Source organism: Amblyomma mixtum, unplaced genomic scaffold, assembly GCF_055824585.1.
Source record: "Amblyomma mixtum isolate Tamu unplaced genomic scaffold, ASM5582458v1 scaffold_13, whole genome shotgun sequence".
Classification (NCBI taxonomy): Eukaryota; Metazoa; Arthropoda; class Arachnida; order Ixodida; family Ixodidae; genus Amblyomma; species Amblyomma mixtum.
The window spans coordinates 1,204,527-1,210,539 of record NW_028317662.1 but is presented as its reverse complement, the minus strand read 5'-3'; the positions used below and the strand labels follow the sequence as shown (position 1 = coordinate 1,210,539).

At 52.8% G+C, this 6,013-nt stretch overlaps 1 pseudogene; it reads left to right on the top strand.

The window, feature by feature from the left end:
• Positions 1-2,621: 2,621 nt before the first annotated feature.
• Positions 2,622-4,185, top strand: LOC149324851 (uncharacterized; annotated as a pseudogene).
• Positions 4,186-6,013: the final 1,828 nt, after the last annotated feature.

Sequence of the window (6,013 nt, the reverse complement as noted above, 5' to 3'; positions counted from 1 at the left end):
CTGGCACCAAATTGCGTCCTTTTATTTGATAGCCTTACATTGCAGTGAAGAACCGAGGAATAAGTGTTGTCGCTATGTGAAACACTATTCTCTCCCTGACCCCTTGTCCAGCTGCAATTTCCACTGTAAATTTCTAACGCGGTGGACTACAGCTGCAGGCGTGGGTTAGAGGTGAGGGTCGGGCACCACTTGAATAATTCTCGGACAATTCGACAACCGTTCCACCAGGACAGGATCGCCGTCGGGTGTTAAAGTTCGATGATAAGCAAAAGTGGAAGACTGGGTTCAGATGCTTTCTCTACAACCTCAACAGCAAACGGGAGAGCCTCTCCGCAACCCTCGTTGCGATTTTTAGATGGCTCTCATTCCATATAGCGATTAGATAGAGGGTAGCACTTGCCAAGAACGCAGTGTTCTGATAGTTCACTTTTGCACGACACACCCACCTAAATTTGAGAGTGATGCCCTCTCCACTTCGGTAACGCGCTGGCTGTGGAGGATCGGAAGAGAGAACTAGAACTTTCTGGAAAATGGTCTCCACGCCTGACAAATAGGGACGGAGCCCCGGATGATGTCATTAGGTGGTTACCATGGTTTCCAGCGATGGCCACCAGAAGAACACCACATTATTTTTTAAAAGTTCTGTGAGGGACTGAGCAAAGTTGGTGGACCTTTGAACTAATCGACGAAAGTACGGACAAAGGCCCCCCAAACACCTGACGTCGTTGCTTGAACAGGGCACTGGGAAGTACTTCACTGATCGGATTTTAACGGGACGGGACGAGCACGCTTAGAGTCGGAGACATGACCTGGTATATTCATCGAACAACGAGCAAAACGGGATTTGGGAGGGTTGAGTTGCTGTCTCGCATGACGGAAGAACGAAAGTATTTTTGGAGAGGTGTGCAATGTAAGAACAAAATTTGGATGAAAGGACAATGACGTCGCGTAAATAGCAGAGGCATGTGGACCATTCAAGCTTTTCAATAGGGCCTCCACGATGCGCTCAAATCAGGCTGGGGTGTTAAATAGCAGAACGGCATCATTTTAAACCTCTATACCAAATATGGAGTGACAAATGCAGTCTGATCATGGTCCTAGTCATCCACCGCAACTTGACTACAGCCGGATCTTAGGTCAATGGAGGAAGTGAATTTGGCCCCATAAAGGCATTCCAAGGCATAGTCTATTCGGGGAAGCGCGTACACATCATCTTTAGGGATTTGATTTGGCTGGCGGCAATAAACACAGAAGCACCAGGAGCCTTCTTTTTTCTTCACCATTTCTACATGACTACTAGCGAAGCCCAGTAACTGTGAGAGGGCTAAATTATGTTGCTATCAAGCATTTTTCTAACCACCGCGTTGATAACCTGTCGCTCAGCATGAGACACCCGGTATGGCTGGCGGGAGATGGGAGAGGCGTCGCCAGAGTCGATGTGATGCGTCACAGCGAGAGATTGTCCTATGGCGTTGTTATTCCAATTGCCGGGTTCAGTTTCCTATGGCGGCCTGTCCGGCCACCGTTGGTAACCGAATTTGCCAATGTTTAACGCTAAAACCTTATCCAGTGATTCTAGTCTAGCAGCGCTGTTCGAGGAACTAGCGGGTATTAAATGTGATGTCAAAAGGCTTAGTCAGGTTATGACGACAGATGAGCCGTATACCGTGCGAATGGGCGGCCATGTAGTAGGTTATCGTAGATTAGCGGACGGATCAGAACTAGGTTTGGGATTCCTCATCAATCAGGATATAGCTGGCAACTTAGAGGAGTTCTATAGTAATAATGAGAAAGTGGCAGCTATCGTAATTAGGCTTATAAGAAGTACAAGCTGAATGTGGTGCAGGCCTACGCACCTATATCCAGACATTATGACCACATAATTGAAAGCATCTATGGATACGTGGCAGAAGCAGTTAACAAAGTAAGATCAGAGTACAAGTACTATTGGGCAACTTCAATGCCGCGGTAGGCAAGAAGCAGGCTAGGGACAGAGGAGTTGGTGAATGTAGCATAGGCTCAATAAATAGCACGGGGTGTTATTAGTATATTTCGAAGTATATTACGGATCCGGAATATCTTCTGGCGGAAACGAAACAACACGACGCGGACGTGTAAAAGTCCTATTGATGAGACTAAAAATGAAATAGACTTCATACTATGCGCACACCCCTTTATTGTGCAGGATGTGGAGGTCCACAGGAAGGTACGTTGTAACGACTGCAGAAGGGTAAGTTCTTGTATTAGCCTAGACCTGAAGAGTAAACTGAGAAAAATAGTGAACGGAAGCTATTTGATGAATTAGCGGTAAGAGGGAAGGTAGAGGAATTTTTAATATATCGCTGCACAAGAGATATTCGGCTATAGCTGAGGAAAATGATCTTAATGTTAAAACAATAAACGATACTCTCACAGCTATAATTACGAAGTGCACAGTAGAATTAGGCGGTAGGATGGCTCAACTGTATACCAGCAAGCTATCTGAGGAGATGAAATAAGTGATCAAAAAATCCCAGAACATGAAAGTGTACAACCCTACAGTCAGAATATAACTGACAGAGCTAATAAAGTTGATGAACAAGCGTCAGGTAGCTGACATGAGGAAGTTTAATATTGCCACACTGCTGACACTCTGCAGGCGCCACCTGGTGGCCAAAACTTGGCTGCCAGCGCGTGGCGGAGCGTCGTCTTCGTCTAGCTTGTGCTCGGCGGTTCGAAGCCTCGTCTGAGAATACGGCTGTGCTTCCCGCTTCCTGGTGACATTTGGTGGAGCCGTGCTGGGTACCGTCCCATGTACGCTGACCCCGACGACAGCCGTGACGCTTCTCCCCAACGCGCGGACACCACACCCGTCCACAAAGCGAGCCGTCGCCTGCGAGGCCTGCAACCCGAGTTCGAGCCACTGACCAGGCCTGTGCGAACTATGACATCCACCACTGGCAGCAGCCAGACAGGTCAGTGCTCCGGCAGTGCTACGCCGTTCGTCCTACTCGCACCTCGGTCGCCACCATCCTTCCACGGCGACCGGTTCCAGGATGTAGAGGATTGGTTGGCCAGTTTTGACCGTGTGGCCGCATTCAATCAGTGGGACGACGAGCGGAAGCTGTTGAATGTGTATTTTGCACTGCTCGACTCGGCGAAAACGTGGTTCGAGAACCACGAGGCGTCCTTCTACAACTGGGCAGCTTTTCGCCGCGAGTTGCTCGCTACATTCAGCTCGAGCCAACGGAAGGAAAATGCTGAGATCGCCCTTTGCTCCAGGTCACAGCAGTCCAATGAGAGCGTGGCCATGTTTATAGAGGACATGACACGCCTCTTCAATCGGGCCGACCCTGCCATGCCCGAAGCTACAAAGGTACGGCACCTTATGCGTGGGGTGAAGGAGCAGCTGTTCGCTGGCCTCATGCGCGACCCTCCGCTAACCGTCGCCGCCTTCGCCAAGGAAGCTACCTGCATGGAACGTTCGCTGCAGGAACGGAGTGCCCAATACGGCCGTCAGGCGAATGTAGCGGCCACTCACTACTTCACGTCCTTGCCAGGCCCAGGGGACAAGCGCTGCGAGAGGTTGTACGGAGCATTGTCCGCGAAGAACTGCGACACCTCCGCTTGGATGCTCCGTCGGCAGGTATACCTTCAACGGCGGACGTCATCCGTGACGAAATCCAGCGAGCGGTGCAGTCACCACCAGCACCACTACCAGAGCCGCACGTCATGTCGTACAGCGATGCCCTGCCCCGACCTGCCCCCGTGCCGCAAGCGTTTCGCCCCGTTGCCGGACCTCGACCACCCCACCGTTACCTGCGCCCCGTCGAGCAGCAGCAGGATCTGCGCCCTCCTATCAGCAAAGCGCACGTGTGGCGCACGTCGAACGATCGCCCGCTCTGCTACCACTGCGGTGAGCCTGGCCATATTCTGCGGCATTGCCCGTACAGGCGTATGGGTTTGAGAGGATTTCCGCCGGACGCGCCTCGACCGCGCTATGGTGAAAGACCGCAGGACATAGATGAGTACCTCGCCGCTCACGTGCTGCCCCCGACGACCTCGCAACAGCGCCAATCGCGATCGCCGTCCCCGAGGCGCTTTACTTCGCCCAATCGGCCCTCCACCTCTGGTCAGTTCAGACGCACGTCCCCTCGCCGGGAAAACTGAAGACGGCGTCCTCCGGGGGTAGGGCCGCCGCCACTGCACAGAGTCAACAGCCCACCCGACGATTCAACGCGACGACCCGGGCAGCGACCATCCGATCCGACGACCTCACCGACGTGCTGCGAACGATTAGTTTCAGCTGAAATTTTAGTTACCGCCGACAGTTATCAAGTGAACGCACTCGTCGATACCGGCGCTGATTTTTCCGTAATGAGCAGTCAGCTCGCCACGACTCTCCGTAAGGTTCTGACGCCTTGGTGTGGACCCGTGATCCGCACCGCCAGTGGCCATGTAGTGACGCCGATCGGTGTCTGCACCTGCCGTATCCAGATCCGAGGTCTTACTTTCACTGGCTCCTTTGCCGTGTTACGTGACTGTTCGAAAGATCTGATTCTGGGCATGGATTTCCTTCGAGAGTATGGTGCGGTCATAGACCTTCGGGAGCTCATGGTATCTTTTTCCGCCCAGCGAGCCGTTGACACCAACAGCGAGCCCAGCAGAGTTGTGTTGCGCCTATGTGCCGACCACATAACGCTTCCACCGCGAGCCAGCAAATTCGTCACAGTCGAATGTGATAGCAGCACCGGCACCCTTGGCATCGCTGAAGCGAACATGTCGCTGCTACTCGCGCGGCAAGTTTGTGTAGCCCGAGGCCTCGTAGAACTTACTAACGGTCGTACCGACATCCTAGTCACCAACTTTACCTGTGAACCGCAACATCTAACGAAGACAGAGGTCGTCGCTTATTTTGACGAGCTTGGAGAGTGTACCCGGCAGTGTTCTTTGTCCACGACGTCAGATCTCGACGACGCGAAGGCTGCAGCCATCCCGACCGATGTAAACCCGCACCTCTTGGCCAGTCAGAAACGCTGCGTAGAAAATCTCATTTATTCCTTCCGCGACTGTTTCGCATCAACTTCCAAGGTGCGACAGACGCCGCTCACCAAGCACCGAATTATCGTTGCGGACGACCAAAGACGCCTGTGTCAGCGGCCTTATCGTGTGTCTTCAAAAGAACGTGACGCCATCCGCCGCCAAGTTACCCAAATGCTCCAGGACGACGTCATACAACCATCCACGAGCCCCTGGGCATCGCCTGTTGTCCTCGTCACGAAGATGGCACCCTCAGGTTCTGCGTGGATTACAGGCGCCTCAATAACGTCACAAAAAAGGATGTGTACCCTCTGCCACGCATTGATGATTCCCTAGACCGCCTGCGCCATGCCACTTACTTTTCGTCCCTTGACCTCCGCAGTGGGTATTGGCAAATCGAGGTGGACGAACGCGACCGCGAGAAGACCGCCTTTATTACCCCTGACGGTTTATACGAGTTTAAGGTGCTTCCTTTTGGCTTGTGTTCGGCCCCTGCCACATTCCAACGAATGATGGACACGGTGCTGTCTGGCCTGAAGTGGCAGTCGTGCCTCGTATATCTCGACGATGTCGTGATCTTCTCCGACACGTTCGATGAGCACCTGAAACGTTTGCGTGCTGTTTTCGAGGCCATACGTTCCGCTGGTCTCTCTCTCAAACCGGAAAAATGTCACTTTGCGTTTCATGAGCTGAAGTTTCTTGGTCATATTGTCAGCGCTCAAGGCGTTCGTCCAGACCCTGAAAAGACGGCCGCCGTAGCTGCCTTCCCCAAGCCCACAGGCAAACGGAGCCTACGTCGTTTCTTGGGCCTCTGCGCCTACTATCGCCGGTTTGTTGCTAATTTCTCGAAGCTAGCTGAGCCTCTGACCCGCCTGACCAAAGACGCTGAACCCTTCTTCTGGGGCCAGGACCAAGAAAGAGCCTTCACGGAGCTCAAGTCGCGTCTCCAATGTACGCCTGTACTTGGCCACTTCGACGAGGAGGCCGACACGGA